Raw genomic sequence first — 17,846 nt, 5'->3', positions numbered from 1 at the left:
CAGATATATATATCGGCTGTTTTGGACGTCAGAAAAACTACATCCTAAAAAAAAAAAAACTGTGTCCTAAAGTAATTAAGTCCAAAGTTTTCCCATGTGGGATCATTGATCAAACCTCCCCTTTATTTCTAAAATCCTAGAAAGAGTTGTAGTTAAGCAGCTTTACTGCCACCTACAGGACAACAGCCACTTTGAAGACTTTCAGTCGGGGTTTAGACCCCACCACACCACGGAAACTGCACTAGTCAGAGTCTCCAATGACTTGTTATTGGCCTCAGAAAAGGGACTACTTTCTATTCTGGTCCTGTTAGACCTCAGTGCAACCTTTGACACTATCGACCACGGTATTTTACTCCATAGATTAGAGCAGGACATAGGGATCAGAGGATCTGCTCTCCAGTGGTTAAAAATCCTATCTGTCCGATAGGTATCAGTTCGTTAATGTAAATGGACTCTCCTCTCTAGTTAACTATGGAGTCCCACAGGGCTCAGTTTTAGGACCCATCCTGTTTACGCTTTATATGCTACCCCTAGGAAACACAATCAGGAAACACAGCATTAATTTTCATTGTTATGCCGATGATACGCAGTTGTATTTATCCATGAAACCTGACCAGAATGAGGATATAGAGAAACTGAATGCCTGCATCAGAGACATAAAGACCTGGATGACAATTAATTACCTCCTCTTGAACCCAAAAAAAACTTAGGTCATTGTACTAGGTCCTAAAAACCTCAGAGATGCTTTGTCTGCTCAGATAGTCTCCCTTGATGGCATAAGTATAGCCTCCAATTCCACAGTTAGAAACCTTGGGGTTTTACTTGACCAGGATTTATCATTTAAGGCTCACATATCTCAGGCGAGTAGAACTGCCTTTTTTCACCTGCGGAATATTGCTAAGATCAGAAATATACTTTCTAACAGTGATGCTGAAAAACTCATCCATGCATTTGTTACGTTGAGGCTGGATTACTGTAACTCTTTGTTAGCAGAGTGTCCTAAGAGTTCCTTAAGAAGTCTCCAGCTTGTTCAGAACGCAGCTGCTAGATTGTTAGCAGGAACTAGCAGAAGAGATCACATCACTCCTGTGTTGGTTTCGCTCCATTGGCTCCCAGTTGATTCTAGAATCAAGTTCAAGATCCTCCAGCTAAACTACGAGGCATTACATGGACTGGCCCCGTCCTATATTAAGGACCTCATAGTCCAGGGGTCGGGAACCTTTTTGGCCAAGAGAGCCATAAATGCCACATATTTTGAAATGTAATTTCGAAAGAGCCATACAATAATGTAGTGTCCCTTCCCCACACTGAGGCACGGAGTCTTAACCTCTTTTAAGGTTCTTTATTGCGATTACTGCAGACCGCAACAAACGCCGTTCAATTAATTCAGCAACTCCTGAATCTCTCCCGCCGACACGAGAGCGCTTCTCCCAACTTTATATTCCCCTGCTCCCGCGTCAGCCCTCCCATTTCCCTTATTCGGCCCATAGCTGAACCCCATTGGTCCAAACTACCGAACAACAGGCTGAGCGACAGAACTGAGGGCCAATCAGATCTCTGCTTGACGCGTTCAATGAACTCCAGAACTTTTAACGCGGCCCAACAGCCATCCAACTCAGTCCGCGACAATTTGTTTAAAACTAAATATACAAATGAATGTGTGCATTTGATTTAATTTCAACATTTTTAAAGTACAATAAGTCTGTGGATTCTTTTTAATAACATTGTTATTCTGTTGCTAATAAATGATGAGTATTTCTCATGGTAGTTTTGCTGATGGTCTAGTCTGGTTGATATGTGGTGAGTTTCTGCTTCGTTCAGGCGTTGAGACTTTAAACGTGATCGTAGGTCTGAATGTTCTGTAGATGTGACAAAGACTGCTCACATGCAGACGGGGAGCCAAACACACACTCACACACTGCAGTGAGTGACGGGAAGCGGGTTTTACGTTTTTACAATCCCTGCGCGATTCACCTGCTGCCTGTCCCCACAACACCTCACCCCTACCCTCTGCTTTCTCCCTCACACATCCCGTCCCCGCATCTGCGCGCTCTTTCTCAGAGACGGGAGCGCGCAGTTTTAGGCACGGCAATTCACAGGTTTCCAGTTGGTACAAACTCTGTGAAATAATAGATAATAGTAACTGATAGCGCTGGCGCAGATTTCTCTCTCTAAGCACTGCTACTACTGCGCGCCTCTGGCATCGCATCGCGCCCGAGAAGGACTGGTCTAATGAAAAAAAAAACTATAATTAAAGATTTGTCTGCGAGCCACATGTGACCATCAAAAGAGCCATATATGGCTCGCGAGCCATAGGTTCCCGACCCCTGTCATAGTCCCTTACCATCCGATAAGAACACTTCGCTCGCAAAACGCAGGACTGCTTGTAGTTCCTAGAATTAGTAAAAGTACGGTTGGGGGTAAAGCGTTTAGCCACCAAGTCCCTGTTATATGGAATAAGCTCCCAGCTCATGTAAGAGAGGCCGACTTAGTTTCTACATTCAAAGTTAGACTGAAAACATTCCTCTTTGGACAGGCTTATTATCAGACTAGCTAGTATTCAGAGATTGTTTAACTTAATGTTAATGTGTTTAAATTAAACTTAATAACAATAACTTTTTGTTTTAAAAGGCTGCTAGAAGTTGAAGCTGGGGTGGCTATGGTGCACTGGGGTTCTGTCCTCTTTTCTCATCTACTTCTACCCTTCCTCTCCTCTGTACTTGGTCATCATTTATCATTTAGTTTTCCATGCCTCTGTTTGGTGCAGTGCGATTCATGTATTGTCACTCTTTCCCTCTCCCTTCCTGGGGAGTGGGAGTGCTTCCAGACTCCAGTTGGCTTATCCGTGCTCCTGTTCCTGACCGTTTACCTCGCCTTTGCTCCAGCTCCTTCACCTGGCTGTGGATCCTGCCTCTGGCTCATCTCTGCTCTGTACCTGACCGAGTACCTCGTCTCTGCTCCTGCTCCTACACCTGGCTGTGGTTCCTGTCTCAGGCTCGACGCGCGCCCCTGACTGTCCCCCCAACCACGGCTGGATGAAGCTCGTCTGCTGGACTTTAAATATGTAGATTTAGATAAGTTAATTCTTCTCTAAGTGATCTGTTAAATCGCCTGTCCGTCCTGGGGGAGGATCCCTCCTTCATGTGGGCACCCCTGAGGTTTCTTCGTTTTTTCCGGAATCCGTTTTTCTAGGAGTTTTTCCTTACCGCGAAGGGGGGTCTAAGGGCAGGGACACCAGTGTAGCTTAGTCAGTTTGTTAGTTCATTTTAGTATTTTCCTATTGAACTCTTTGTATTCATGATCCTTTTGAGTTCATGTTTACTTCGAAGCCCATCGAGACGACTGTTGTTGTGATTTTGGGCTATACAAATAAATTTGAATTGAATTGAATTGAATTGAAATTGAATTGAATTGAGAGAAAGAGCTTCCATTCATTTCAGGAAGTCCTCCTGTTAATTACATTAACTTAGCAGCTCACAGTGACAATTGTTTACTGGGTGAGTTTAAAATTTTTGTGAACTTATTACTTTGTTGTTAGTTTATCTTGATATAAGTTTCTTTTTGGTTTTTAGAAGCAGCACTGCAAAAAGTGAACAAAAATATTATTGAGGAAGGAAATTAAGCTTTTAAATATTTAAACAAAAATGATCCATGGGCATGAAATGGAACATACCTTTCCACTAAACACTGTAGTCCTGCTGAGCTTCACTGATGCAATGATGAAGCTCCATGGATATTCTGGAGGATACAAATGTGTTGGGTTAATTTTACAGAGATTGTTTTCCTATTTGCAAACAGTTTAATACACAACCCATCACTTAACTTAGAAATAAAAGTCAAACTTTTCCACAGACCCAAACCCTGAGTACACATCCTTTTACATTCTAACATAAAATAAGACATTGAAAAAAATATTAATGCATAAAAATGTACGTATGTGATAAGGGAATAAAATAAACTGAAGGTTCAGACTATCACAAAATGTTACAGGATATAAATATTTTTGCTTCATGTCAGTGATATTCACTTTAGAAAATATGAATAATTTTTGAAAATTTTACATAATATACATTTTTAAATGATAAATAATTAAATTTGGAGATAACAGTCACAATTATATAAAAAGTTATTTGGGTAAAATACTTACTGATGAAGACTTTTCTGATTGTATTGATGTATTTATACCAACTCTTTAGATCAATGAGTCCTTTGTCTTCCAGGTTAGAATTTTTTCTTGACATTGATGATTGTCAGGTCGTAAGAGTCAGAGGAAGCATTCTTTGTCAATCTAAACTGAGTTTTCCTAAGAAGTACATTGTAGTCAGAACTAGAACAGGTTGGTTCTCATGGGAACAGTTTCTGAACCACACAGTAATTCCTCCATCTTCCATTTTACAGCCACAATAGAGAGTGATCTTGTCTCCATGTCTGACTGTTACACTGATGCAGAGGTCCAGTTAAAACTGCAGGAAACTGCTCCTGAAATACTGATGTCCTATTAAAAATTATTCAATTTCATAATAAAATTCTGCAAAGTAAAAAAAAACAACAATCTGAATCTGATGGTAAAGTTAGCCCAGAGAAAAGTCAGGATGATGTGCAGAGGATCCATGAGTGATGTAGTCATGTACCTCAAATTAGTACACATTTTCTTAATTGCAGATGCGGTCACTGCTTTGAAGATGATGTGAGTTAGGCAGATTTACCACTAGAGAGGTCGAAGATTTGCATTGGTGTGCTTAGTGGCACATTTCTTTCTGTGGTTCTTACGCTGGTTTGAATTCACAAATAACGTGTAAAGGTTTGGGTCTTAAATTAGAGCACCAAACTGCAGAATCGAATGTAATAAACCTGAAGGGTTCTTCTTTATCACAGATAAAGAAGAATCAGCACTTTGTGTTTTGGGCTGAACTCCATCAGTTTCATTAAATCCAAACCTCATTAAATACTGCGGGTTGACAGACGAACTGTGAAACAAAGTCAGAAAACAGACTGAGCTTTATTCTTTCAATAAAACTTTTTTGGAGATACCTTGAACTGTTTTGAAAGATAAAATCTGAAAATTAATTCTTGCATATTGTTTTCTGAGAGAGATTAAATGAATTTGCACGCCACCTATTTACACTGAGGGATTTACAATTATGAAAGACATAACTCCATTGGGAATCATTCAGAAACAGATTATTTGCATGTTGAGCGATTCAGACGTGACACTACTGAGGGTCAAGGTGATTAATGCACAGTCCACTACTGCATAACAGTAATTAAAAAAAATGTATATTACCCTAAAGTTTAGTGTCGCTCCAAAATATGATCCAAAATTATATTCCAAAAGATTAATAACCCAAGAATTAGGTTGAAGAAATATTCCAAGTATTTTAAGAGTGAACAGATTGACTTGGAGGAAGGTTTTTGTATCATTTTCAGAAATGAATGAAACCTCCCCAAACTAAAGAGCATAAAGGTGCATTTATAAACCAATATATGTCACTCAAATGTGCTGTAAAGTTTTTTTCATTTGACATTTTTTTTCTTTCTTTAGCTGTTATGTTAAGGTATGATGTGCACATATGATTTGGCTTCAGTTTTAGATGTCCTTCCTGATTCCATCTAAACCTGCTTCATCTCCCTTTTGGGGTCATGGGGTTGCTGGACCCCATCCCTGTTCCTATTGGTCAAAGGCAAGGTACACCCTGGACAGGTTGCCAGTCCATCGCAGGGCAACACAGAGACACACAGACACATGAAAACCCAAGGACAATTTCCCAGGAAGCATGGTTTTTGGACTGTGGGAGGAAAGTCGAAGTGCCCGGAGAAAACTCATGCATGGTTGAAAACATTCAAATGCCACACAGAAATAGCCAAGCAGGGATTTGAACCAGGGCCTTTTTCACTTTGAGGCTAGGCTGCTAACCATACCACCATCTATGATACCGATTGAAATGTATTAATATTGTAAATTTTAGGAAGAATGTTTCTGTTTTATGTATGTGACTTTTTTTTTTGCCCCTATGCGACCTGTATCTGTATCTTTTTATGACAGTCTGAACGACACAGTTCCGATCTTTTCAAATGCGACCCAGGCCACTTGGGTATGTGGTCCTGAATCCGATACGTATCCGATCTTTTGAAATGCGACCGCCGTCTCAACGGCCAGGCCACATGTATCGGACTCGTACGTCATTGTTACACTACAAACGTCATCATTCTGCGTTGAAGTAGGCGGGAACTAGAACATAAACAACAACCATGGCAGACGATGCTGATGAGACCAGTCAGTGGAAGGGAAGCGAGGTCACCGATTTGATTCATATTTGGGGTTACCACTCTATTCAGGCCAAACTCAAGGGTTCTTATCGCAACCGGGCGTTTTTTTTAAATTTCCAGCGAAATGGGCGAGCGTGGTGTTGAACCTTTCCACGCAATGACTTTTTTTTTTCTCCCTTTCCGACCGTGGTCAGAAGTGCGGGGGAACGAAGGCGGATCCTCCTTAGGGGTTCACTTCCCCGTTCAGACCCTTAGATTCTCCAGGATTCTCCAGAGCGGGTTAATAAAGAGTCCACAACATTTATTCTGGGGGAATCCTTCTTTTATTACTGTTCTTCTTTCCCTAACACACAACATGAATGCGCGCCCACACTGCCCACTTCATTCTCTACCTCGCTGCATGCGCTCTAGTTTCTCCTGTCTCTTACACACACACACACATGCGGCCCCAACACATACACATCCCCATTCCACAACAGTGGGTACAGACGATCCTGGCTCCAAAGCCTTCTTTAAATGAGAAGATTGTTATTGTGGTGGCTCCTGCTGTGGTGAAAATAAATGTAATCAATGTAATAAATAAATAAATGAACCGCCACCTTAACGTGGTGGGGGAGTTTGAGAGCTCGGGTGATCCCAGGAGCTAAGCTGTCTGGGGCTTAAGCCCCTGGTAGGGTTTCCCATGGCAGACAGGTCCTGGGTGACGAGCCAGACAAAGAGCGGGTTATAACCCCCTTATGATAAGTAATAACAAGGACCCGATTACGTCGCCCGGATTGGCGTCACCGGGCCCCGCTCTGGAGCCAGGCCCAGGGTCGGGGCTCGCAGGCGAGCGCCTGGTGGCCGGGGCTCTTCCCACGGGCCCCGGTCGGGCACAGCCCGAAGGAGCGACGTGGCACCACTCTCCCATGGGCCCACCACCCGTAGAGACCTCAAAAGGGGCCGGTGCAATGTGGTTTGGGTGGCAGTCGAGGGCGGGTGCCTCGGCGGCCCAAACCCCGATCATGGAACCTGGCTTTTGGGACATGGAATGTCACCTCTCTGGGGGGGAAGGAGCCTGAGCTGGTGCGAGAGGTTGAGAGATACCGTCTAGATATAGTCGGGCTCACCTCCACACATGGCCTGGGCTCTGAAACTCAGTCCTTAGAGAGGGGTTGGACTCTCTACCACTCTGGAGTTGCCCGAGGTGAGAGGCGGCGGGCTGGCGTGGGCTTACTCGTGAGCCCCCAGCTCAGCCGCCAAGCGTTGGAGTTCACACCGGTGGACGAGAGGGTCATGTCCCTCCACCTCCGGGTGGGGGACAGGTCTCTAACTGTGGTTTCGGCTTACGGGCCGAACAGCAGTTCGGAGTACCAGGCCTTCTTGGTGTCTCTCGAAGGGGTACTGGAAAGTGCCCAAACGGGGGACTCCATTGTCTTCCTGGGGGACTTCAATGCCCACATGGGCAATGACAGTGGCACCTGGAGGGGTGTGATTGGTAGAAACGCCCCCCCTGATCTGAACCCGAGTGGTTTTTGTTATTGGACTTCTGTGCTCGTCATAGTTTGTCCATAACGAACACCATGTTCGAGCACAAGGGTGTCCATCAATACACCTGGCATCAGGACACCCTAGGCAGGAGGTCAATGATCGACTTCGTAGTTGTTTCAGGCGACCTTCGGCCCTGTGTCTTGGACACTCGGGTGAAGAGAGGGGCGGAGCTGTCCACCGATCACTACCTGGTGGTGAGTTGGATTCGCTGGCGGGGAAGGAGGCCGGAAAGACTTGGAAGACCCAAACGTACTGTGAGGGTCTTCTGGGAACGTCTGGCTGAGCCCTCCATCAGGGAAGTCTTTAACTCCCACATCCGGGAGAACTTCAAACAGGTACCGGGGGAGGTTGGGGACATTGAGTCCGAGTGGACCATGTTTTCCACCTCCATTGTCTCTGCTGCTGCTCGGAGCTGTGGTCGCAAGGTCTCTGGTGCCTGTCGCGGCGGTAACCCCCGAACCCGGTGGTGGACACCGGAAGTAAGGGAGGCCGTCAAGCTGAAGAAGGAGTCCTACCAGGCCTGGCTGGCCTGCGGGACTCCAGAGGCAGCTGACAGGTACCGGCAGTCTAAGCGAGCTGCGGCCCGGACTGTTGCGGAGGCGAAAACTCGGTACTGGGAGGAGTTCGGTGAGGCCATGGAGAAGGACTATCGGTTGGCCTCGAAGATATTCTGGCAAACCATCCAACGACTCAGGAGGGGAAAGCAGTTCTCCACAGGCACCGTTTTCAGTGCAGGTGGGGAGCTGTTGACTTCGACTGGGGACATTGTCGGGCGGTGGAAGGAGTACTTCGAGGATCTCCTCAATCCCACTGACACGCCTTCTTTTGAAGAAGCGGAGAGTGAGGACATTGGGGTGGGGCTGTCTATTACCCGGGCTGAAGTCACTGAGGTAGTCAACGAGCTCCTCTGTGGCAAGGCCCCAGGGGTGGATGAAGTCCGCCCTGAGCACCTCAAGTCTCTGGATGCTGTGGGAGTGTCTTGGCTGACACGTCTCTGCAGCATCGCGTGGCGGTCGGGAACCGTACCACTGGACTGGCAGACAGGGGTGGTGGTTCCCCTCTTTAAGAAGGGGGACCGGAGGGTGTGTTCCAACCATAGGGGAACTACACTCCTCAACCTCCCTGGGAAAGTCTATGCCAGGGTACTGGAGAGGAGAGTCCGTCCGATAGTCGAACCTCGGATTCAGGAACAACAGTGCGGTTTCCGTCCTGGTCGTGGAACAGTGGACCAGCTCTACACCCTATCTAGGGTGCTGGAGGGATTGTGGGAGTTCGCTCATCCAGTCCATATGTGTTTTGTGGATTTGGAGAAGGCGTTCGACCGCGTCCCCCGTGGCATCCTGTGGGGGGTGCTCTGGGAGTATGGGGTCCGGGGTGCCTTACTGAGGGCTGTCCGGTCTCTGTATGACCGGAGTAGGAGCTTGGTTCGCATAGCCGGCAGTAAGTTAGACCTGTTCCCGGTCCACGTTGGACTCCGGCAGGGCTGCCCTTTATCACCGGTTCTGTTCATTGTTTTTATGGACAGAATTTCTAGGCGCAGCCAGGGGCCGGAAGGGATCTGGTTTGGGGACCACAGGATTTCCTCTCTGCTTTTTGCAGATGATGTTGTCCTGTTGGCTTCATCGAACCGGGACCTCCAGCGTGCATTGGGGCGGTTTGCGGCCGAGTGTGAAGCGGCTGGGATGAGGGTCAGCACCGCTAAATCTGAGGCCATGGTCCTTGACCGGAGAAAGGTAGTTTGCCATCTCTCGGTCGGTGGAGTGTCCTTGCCCCAGGTGGAGGAGTTTAAATACCTTGGGGTCTTGTTCACGAGTGAGGGAAGATCGGAGCGTGAGATTGACAGGCGGATCGGAGCGGCGTCCGTAGTTATGCGGTCGCTCTATCGGTTCGTTGTGGTGAAGAGAGAGCTGAGCCGAAAAGCAAAGCTCTCAATTTACCGGTCGATCTACGTTCCAATACTCACCTATGGTCATGAGCTATGGGCCATGACCGAAAGAACGAGGTCCCGAATACAAGCGGCTGAAATGAGCTTCCTCCGTAAAGTGGCTGGGCGCTCCCTTAGAGATAGGGTGAGAAGCTCGGTCACCCGCGGGGAGCTCGGAGTAGAACCGCTTCTCCTCCACATCGAAAGGAGCCAGCTGAGGTGGCTCGGGCATCTAGTCCGGATGCCCCCTGGACGCCTCCCTGGAGAGGTTTTCCGGGCATGTCCCACTGGGCGGAGGCCCCGGGGAAGACCCAGGACACGCTTGAGAGACTATGTCTCTCGGCTGGCCTGGGAACGCCTCGGGGTCCCCCCAGAGGAGCTGGAGGAAGTGGCTGGGGTGAGGGAAGTCTGGGCATCTCTGCTCAGTCTGCTGCCCCCGCGACCCGGTCCCGGATAAGCGGAGGAAGATGGATGGATGGATGGAAATAAATATATTACTGCAAAAAGAGCTCCGCTGTTGACAATACTGTTGTTGACATCCATTGCTAACGTTAGCTACTTCCGCAAACAACGCATGACGTCGTTCACTGTTGAGTACTCTTCTGCGCATGCTGGTCACTTCTGGGTCATTTCACTTTCACACAGGAGATCACAAAAATTCACATTTCATTGGAAATGTGAACGGCCTTGCAAAAAAATTGGATTTTTTCAAAAAATCGGAATTGAGCGTTAGGCCCTGCAGTGTGAACGTAGCCAAAAAGTTTAATAAGAATTTAAATAAATATTTCTATCAAGTTTAAGATGACAGAAGATAAGATAAATCTTTATTGTTATTGCACAGTGATACTTTGTACAAAGTAAATTGAAATAGGGATACTGTCCCACATCAGCGCATTTAGAGAGAAAAGAATTAACTTGTTTTAAAAAAGTTCCTCTAAAAAACAAAACCAAATTTGACCTGGTGTTAATGTTTTGCTTATCTAAGGTTATTGCCCGGTTGTAAAAACTGTCCCTTAGTCTATTTGTCTGTGCTCTCAGCACTTTAAATCTCCTGCCAGAGGCTGCCGCTCAAACACCCGGTGTCCTGGGTATGTGCAATCCATCAAGGTCATTAAACAAGGTCATTGGATTTGGGGGCAGAACAAGTCAATTTTTCAATAACAAGAAAGTTGAATTTTCTTATTTAGACAAAGTTAGTTCTCTAGAAGTAAAATTACGGTAAAATATTTGGGTAAAATGCATAAAAGTCATTCATTCTTTAATAAAAACTGCATTTCTTTGCAGGTAAACTATCTAAATAGCGAAAGGAAAAATTGAAAATCATGATGAAGATCTAATTTTACAATTAAGATCCAAATGAGAGAAGTTTTAACAATAGAACTTTAGTTTATGTTCTATAGCTTATGTATTGACAGTAGAATATGTGCCAAAGTAAGAAGTCTGAGTTGTCCTCTTCCTCTGTGGTTTCATAGATGATGGATTTCATAGATGATGGATTTCATAGATGATGGATTTCTAGAGCAGCATAGCAGACATCTTCATCCTGGAATGAAACATTTTCATTTGTTGAGAATAGTTTGAGTTTATTAAAAAGCATTGTGAGGAAACTGGAGATTCTAAACAGGACTGTAAAATAGGTAAATTAGGTTTGTTCCCCTTTTCAGTTTCCAACACACAGAAATAAAGAATAACGACTCAGAGACAGTTACTTATCTTTTGTAGATTTACTCCGCACAAGGACCACAGATTTGTACGCAGGGTTACAGACAGATGAACAAAGTGCATTCAAAGTCTGAACAAAGGGGTTCAGCAAAAGGCCTGGCATATACACCTTGCATTTGCATATTCAGAACCTCATTCGATGGATCATGGTGTGAAAAACACACCCACAGACTGTTGCAGGCTAGATGCTCGAAGGTAAGAGCACCTAAAGTGTCAGATCTCTTGCAGACATTTACCAGAACGCATACACCAGAACACACAAAGATGAAAAAGGGAGGATGTTAAAGGAATGTTGCGAGACAATAGTCTTGGTTGTGCTCTGTCTGGAGTGTAATATAATTTTGAGATGATAATACATAGTAAATCGAGGTTAAGCCATTAATGTAATAAAAGGTAAAAGTTAGTTTAATAAATAAAATGCAAAAGGGAGTGTCTAACTATTCTGTTTCTAATCATAAGTTAAAGAAAGACAAGAGGCTAACAAAAAAACAAACATCCTGTTCATTGAGGGATGGTGGAGTTCAGAACTTCTAAAAGAAGTGCTCCTCTGTCCCACTAACCTCACTGTGGCTCTTTACCATGATCCGACATAGAAGCACTGAAACATTGGTTTGAGCTTTGAACATTGAGGTTTTCTCGTTATCAGCCTTTTGGTGAACCTCAAACTCAAACTCAAACTTTATTTATTTATATAGCGCCTTTCATTTTGGTTAAAAACACAAAGCGCTTAACATAAAAACAGATAAAACAGTCATAAAAAATGAAAGTTGTTCAAAACAGAAAACAAAGGACAATCCCACAAAGAAGGTACCCCTCCCTCACCACCCCCCGCCCCCATCCCCACCCACCCAGTTACCCCAGTAGAACAGTGAACAGAAACAAATAACTGCAGTTGAAGAAGGTCTGGCTTGGTACTGCTGTGAGGAAACGATATCATGGGGATCCATTCATTCCAAGGCCCAGCCGGACCACAGGGGCCATTACCGCAGCGCCCGCCCAACACAGGGCAGCCCAGGGCCCCATCCATGGCTATTAGACCACAGAGTGGGACCCCAGCCCGCCCAACCAGAACGGGCACCACAGCAACGGCACGCCCTACAGGTCAAGCTGGTGGTGCCCAAGAACGATGGATCCCCAAGAGGAAACACTGGAGTAAAAAAACATCAGAATAAAAAATAAAAATGATCATAAAATAACAACAATAAAAATAGAAAAAGATAAAAAATAAAATAAGATATAGGAATGTTAGTAATTAAAAAATAAAAAACGTCAGTGATTAAAACATAACCTAAGTCATTGGTAAAATAACAATAAAAAGATTTGCATATTAGAAACAAAGATAATAATAGTCCTTACAAGAAAATAAATAAATAAATAGATAAATAAATAAATAAATAAATAAATAAATAAATATGTAAATAAATACCTCAATTAATAAATAGATGAATAATAAAAGACATAAGGAATGATCAAAGTCATATAAAAGCCAGACTAAAAAGGTGGGTCTTGAGCCTCTTCTTAAAAACCTCTACAGTCTCTGCGGCCCTGAGGTTCTCCGGCAGGCTGTTCCACAGGCGAGGACCATAATGGCAGAATGAAGCCTCACCATGTGTCTTGGTCCTTACCTTAGGGACAACTAAGAGGCCAGTGCCAGAGGACCTCAGGGTCCGCGAGGGTTCGTATTTTAAAATAATATCATTTAAATAAGAGGGCCCAAGACCATAAAAACATTTATAAACCATTAAAAGAACTTTAAAATCAATCGCACAGGGAGCCAATGCAGCGATTTTAAAACCGGTGTAATGTGTTCCCGCCCTCTGGTTCTCGTCAGAACTCGTGCCGCTGAGTTCTGTAGAAGTTGTAGATTTGAGATCGACTTTTTGGGTAAACCAGAGAGCAGGGCATTACAGTAATCTAAACGACTAAAAATAAAAGCATGCATTAGCATCTTTGTGCTGGCAAGAGAGAGGAACGGGCGGACTCTGGCAATGTTTTTGAGATGATAAAATCCTATTTTCACAATGTTTCTGATGTGAGGAGTAAAATTCAGCTCAGAGTCAAAAAGAACGCCCAGGTTTCTCACACACTGAGAAGATTTAAAATTCCTAAGTTTGGGTAAAATCATCTCTCTCTTGTCTTCAGGACCAATGATTAAAACTTCAGTTTTGTCCTGGTTGAGCTGCAAGTAGTTTTATGCCATCCACAGCTTTATATCTAAAATGCAGTTTAAAAGAGTGTTGACAGGTTCAAGGTCATCAGGAGACACGGCGATGTAAAGCTGTGTATCATCAGCATAGCTGTGAAAGTCAACGCCGTGTCTCCTGATGACATCCCAAAGAGGCAACATATACAAGTTAAAAAGTATTGGACCCAAGATTGAACCCTGGGGAACCCCACAACCTATTTCATGGACTCCTGAGGAACGAGTATCCATACTTACAAAAAAGTGTCTATCTGTGAGATAGGAGTGAAACCAGTTAAGAGCAGTTCCTGAGAGGCCGACCCGACTCCTAAGTCTGTCAATTAAAATCTGGTGATCCACTGTATCAAAGGCGGCACTCAGATCCAGCAGCACCAGAACAGAAAGTTTCTGCGAGTCATAATTATGTCTGAGATCATTTAAAAATTTTAAAAGGGCCGTCTCAGTACTGTGATGTCCTAAAACCAGACTGACACTTTTCAAGAACATTATGTTCATTTAAAAAATCATGTAATTGAATAAAAACAAGTTTTTCAATAATTTTTCCTAAAAATGGTAGGTTGGATACAGGTCTGTAATTGTCCATGATCTTTGGGTCCAAGTTACTCTTCTTCAGTAACTTAACCTGTCATGTTAAGCTGTGAAAAACGTTTTTCCCTTTTCTTTTTCCTGTTCCATAGGCCTAAAATTACAAAACTCTAGTAAACCAGCTCTGTGGCCTTGTGGTAATGTTGCCCAGCCTGAAACTGGAGGGTGATAAATTCAAATCCACACCAATCCATGCCAAAAACTCTAAAAATGGGAACCAGTGCTTGACCCTCAGCACTAAGTGATTGGATTGGGAGGGTTAAACCACCAATGGGTTTCCGAGCGCAGCTGGGTTTGCAGTTTACCACTCCCCAATGAGATGGGTCAACAAATTTTACACACCTTGAACTAATGGGACTTTAAACGTAAACAGATGTAAAAAAAAAGATTGACTTCTGCTTCTAAAGTTGCAGGTTCATGTGTCAGAGTGTTTTTTGGAAAGTCACTGAACCCCACATTGCTGCTGGTGGTCTGGCTAGCTGCACCTCGCCCGATAGCTCTGCCGCCGTCAGCTTGTGAATGTGTGTATCCATCAGTGACTGGAATTTGTTACTGCACGGCCTTACTGAAGGTAACAAAGGTAGAGAAGTATTTTTAAAATCACAATAACACACAAACCACAGACCTTTAAAATCCTAATGAGCTATTGGTGCTGCTTACTTGTTCTTGAGTGTGTCTTGTCAGATTTCTTGTGTTTTCTTTTTTTCCAGAATTTTGAGAAGATGTAGCTGTAGAAATGAGAACAAATCATTTTAATCATCAAACATGTGTGATTTATGTTTAGGTGCAGCATCAACCTTTAAACTGATGAAACAATTGGAGGAATATGATCAGCAGATACCTGATTTCTGACAAATCCTGTAAACCAGAACAGAAAGGAGAGCAGAGAGAACAGAAACGATCGGACACACAGAGAAGAGCAGCTTCCAGCACACACCATCGTTCTGCTGACTGTCACTGGTACAGTTATGAGGCCTGTTGGAATCTCGATAGAAAACAAAAAAAAGCTGTTACAGTTTCTTAAACAATTAAGGAACGTTTTAAAATTAGTATTAAAAAATGTTCACAAATGAATATTTATAAGAAAATTCAAGGTTCAGATCATGACGAGAGTTACAGCAGAAAATATGAATATCTATGTAAATTGACCAAATTGTTATTTTTCCCTAACATTTGCATTTTCAGATGAAACAATATAAAAAAAACACTTTGGTATAATACTCACTGATGGAAAGTTTCCTCTTGATGTTGCTGTAATTAAACCACATCTTTATATCAATTTTTTCTTTGTCTTCCACCTTCTTTCCTTTAGTTCCACAAAAGTAGAAACCTTCATCAGAATAGGTGACATTGATGATCGTCAGGTCGTAGGATTTAGAGGAATCATTATTTGTCCATATAAACCGAGTTTTCCCTAAATTTGCAAAGAAATACTCTATCTAGAACAAGAACAGGATGGCTCTCATTGAAACAGTTTCTGAACTACACAGGCGGTTCTCTGTCTCCCATTTTACAGTCACAATAGAGAGTGATGTTGTCTCCATGTCTGACTGTCACCTCAGACACGGATGCAGAAGTCCAGTCAAAACTGCAGGAAACTGTTCCTGGAAGACAGATGACATTAAAAAAATCATTTCTTTCATAACTGTAAATAACATTCAGTAAAGTCGTTAAAAAATAATCGTAATCAACTATGACTGATAGTAAAAGAACAAGTTACCCCAGAGAAAAAGGCAGAATGATGTGCAGAGGATCCATGAGTGATGTTATCATGAACAGTAAAGAGTACGGGTGTTTCTTACAGCAGATGTGTTCACAGCTTTAGCTTGAGTTACGCAGATTTTCCACTGAAGGGGACGCAGCTTTTGATTGGTCGGTTAAGTGGAACATTCTTTTTCTGTGGTCTCTACGCTGGTTTGAATCCAAAAATAACAGTCTTGATCATTATCAAGATGAGACTCCTTGATTATGTTAAAGCTGTAATGCCAGCATTCCAGTGCAAAATTAAGAACTAATGTTCAGTCCTGACAGAATTTTTTTTGTGGAACAAAGTCAAATAATTCATTTTGGGTAGCATCATGACACGTGACATTGTCTATTTGGAAAATATCAAACCACTTAGTAGATGTCAAATTTGTTGAATTTTCTTTATTACTTTTGTTTACTTAGTATGAAATGTCATCTTTGGATAGATTTAATGTCTTCAATGTTTCTCACCCGTAACTTTCTCTTTACGTCAGATCAACATTGGTTTACAAGTCTACAATTATTTTGACAGATAAGATCTTAAATTTAAAACCCATCATAGTGTCTTTCATGTTGTTTTCTCTGCCAGATTTAATTGCTCTATATGCAATATATTTACTGCACAAACACTGGGAATCACCAACATCAAACACGGATGATCTTATTGGCAGTCTTTCAGTAACAAAATGACTTCTGGGTCTTTGTTGAAATTTTAATACATATACATTTATTCTTATAAAACCTATTCAACAGAGTCAAACCACATAAAGAAGGCTGTTAAAACTGCTTATAGCTCCTATGGTGTTTCATGTTTCTCTCTGGGCTGCGTTTGTCGTGGTGAGGATGAAACCAAAGCTTACAAAACTGAGGTACATTTCAAATATTTACTTTTTTTTGTCGTACCAACACCCTTTAAGTGAAGCTTTGGTGCAATTTCAATAAGAAAGATTGTCCAAATTTCTTGGAAATCAGGACTGCTGTTTCCTCCCTTCATGTCCTTCTTTTTCTTACACCTTCATTCTGAACCAGTATCTAAATAAAATTTACTGATCATATTTGAACATTAACATATTTTTACTGTTCTTTTAAACTTTTGCAGTACTGGCGGCTGTGATGCTGCGGTAGGGCGGCCGACCCATGACAGTAATTGCAAATTAAAATTCTCGCCTTTGCATGTCCAAGTGTTCTTGGGCAAGACAGCGAACCCCACCTTGCCTCTCGTAGAAGGTTGGTACCAGTGTTCGGCAGTGGAGCCGCCTTCAGTGTGTGAATGCGTGTGTGAATCTGTCAGTGCATGGGTGAAGGGACTGTGACTGTAAAGAGCTTTGGGCCTTCGAAATAGGGTAGAAAAGCGTTATATAAGTATACACCATTTACCATTTGAATAGACAAAATGTACATAATTTTAATGTGTGTCCAGCCAAGATGCAGCTTTGCATCACAGTGACTTTGCATCTAAAGAGCAGCAACATTAATCACATAGGACTGGATACTGTTCTAGGATGCTGTGCTACTTAACTGCACAGGTCAGTTAATTAGAACATATTTCCTTCAGTGTTTGCTTTTAGAAACAAGCATCTTTGCAGTTTTCATGTCTTGATGCTACTGTGTGCTACCACAACTATTAGGTTTTTGAGGTATGCCACTTTAGCTCAGACCTCTCTGCATCACTATGTGCAAACATAGGCCTATAAAAATTAGCCATTTATCTTTTTATTTTGGTTAAAATGGGTTACTTATAATACCTTGTTTTAATCCTTTTGCACCATATGTCGCTTATTTGCAACATTCCATTAAATCTAAGCCTCATTTAGTATCACCTTGGAAACACTGAATAATAGTTTTTATATAATTGGAAATAAATTGAGA

The 17,846-nt window shown here is 43.0% G+C and overlaps 1 long non-coding RNA gene across 2 annotated transcripts; it reads right to left on the bottom strand.

Annotated features, from left to right (window-relative positions):
- Positions 1–11,430: 11,430 nt before the first annotated feature.
- LOC111947620 (uncharacterized) lies at positions 11,431–17,260 on the bottom strand. Of its 2 annotated transcripts, XR_013658450.1 has the most exons (5): positions 15,952–17,078; positions 15,457–15,835; positions 15,073–15,216; positions 14,892–14,959; positions 11,431–14,796 (listed from the first exon to the last, which is right to left on the bottom strand). It is a non-coding gene; the product is annotated as an uncharacterized LOC111947620 (long non-coding RNA). The 2 variants fall into 2 exon arrangements; XR_002873480.2 differs by having other exon boundaries at positions 15,457–17,260.
- Between the last annotated feature and the right edge of the window lie 586 nt (positions 17,261–17,846).

Source organism: Oryzias latipes, chromosome 1 (assembly GCF_053564925.1).
Source record: "Oryzias latipes strain Hd-rR chromosome 1, Olatipes_Hd-rR_3.1".
Lineage (NCBI taxonomy): Eukaryota > Metazoa > Chordata > Actinopteri > Beloniformes > Adrianichthyidae > Oryzias > Oryzias latipes.
Note: the sequence above shows the minus strand (reverse complement) of the source record. Positions and strands in the feature narration are given on the sequence as shown.